Raw genomic sequence first — 1516 nt, 5'->3', positions numbered from 1 at the left:
AGACTAAGCGATATCCCGTTTCCTGAGCCTCCCGACACCGCGGGACCCTTCCCGACCACGATCCCCTCCCCTTGTACCAACCGCCGTTCCCCAGTCCGACCGCCGACTAGGTTAAGTTCCGCCGCGTCTAGGTTAAGTTCCGCCGTTAGGTTAAGTTGTTCTAGTTACTAGGTTAAGTTTCGTTCTTAGACATTAAGTTACCGCGAGTAAGAATCGTTCCGGGGGATTCGTGACTCCCCACAGGTGTTTTCCTTCTTTTCTCTAAATAAATATTGTTGTTCACTAATCCAGTGTCTCCTTCCTTTCTCGAGCCCTGTCCCGGCGAGCGAATCCGAGCGGGAAAGGTCGACCGTTACAATCTTCACAATGATAATTTTTCATGAAGTAAGCACAACATCAGTGAGAGATGAAGAAATTAATTTATTGATTAAATAATGAGACGCGTTTCATTTGTTCATCAGAAAACGGAACGAAACGAAGATTAAATGTGTTTAAAATAATTAAGAAAAAGAGGATTCACATAATAAGTAATCGCAATAATAACATAATATAATATAATAAGGAAGGAAAAAGAAATTAAAAAAATAATCAATTCAGAGTTTTAAGGTAAATTATAACTTATCTTTTTTCATTCCTCTCTCTCTCTCTCTCTCTCTCTCTCTCTCTCTTTCTCTCATTCATTCATTCATTCTCTCTCTGTCTGTCTGTCTGTCTGTCTCTCTCTCTCTCTTTCTCTCTCTTACTTATTTTTTATTCTCTTTCGTTTTAGCTCGTTTTTTCTCGCACTGTCTCTCTTTCATTCATTCTTATTCTTTCTTGAATCGTTCTCTTGTCCACCTTTATATTTTCCGTTGATCCATCGTTTTCTCACTATAATTTTTCACAATATTTTATTAATTTAATTACGCTCCATAAATATAATTGAAGAAAAACATTAAAAGTATTATGTTAAATGATGTTAAACATGGTATGAGAAAAGCAGAATTGTCATTAAATTTTTTCTTATTTAAAATGAAATTAATTGCAATGTTACGATCTAAATGTTTTTTAAAGTCCATACTAAATATATCGACTATATTAGTTTCTTACTTCTTTTCATTCTTTCAATTAAAATTATATATAAATATGTTAAAAGTCGTAATTATATGTATTAAAATAAAGTATATATGGTATAATATGCTTAAATTTTAAAAACCCATCAATCGGTTAAAAAATTATTATAATTTAGGAAATTTTTCATGTAATATGTGTTAAGATATTAAATTTTTTATTTAATAATGATTATTATTATTCTGAAAACTGTATCGAATAATTTCTACTTAAAAGTCATCTACTCCTCCTTGTAACTACAATTTTCTTTTATTACAATTTAATTAATTTATTATATTTTAAATAGAATTATCAAAATGTCAAATTAAAAAAAATCAACAAGAAACGAACTTGAAGAAGACATATTTTTTTTATAATAACACCTCTTTCAAAAAATCTGTTTTTGAGATCGGAAGAGCACACGTCT

The sequence above is a fragment of the Wasmannia auropunctata genome, unplaced genomic scaffold (assembly GCF_000956235.1).
Source record: "Wasmannia auropunctata unplaced genomic scaffold, wasmannia.A_1.0 LD336103.1, whole genome shotgun sequence".
In the NCBI taxonomy this organism is placed as follows: Eukaryota; Metazoa; Arthropoda; class Insecta; order Hymenoptera; family Formicidae; genus Wasmannia; species Wasmannia auropunctata.
Note: the sequence above shows the minus strand (reverse complement) of the source record.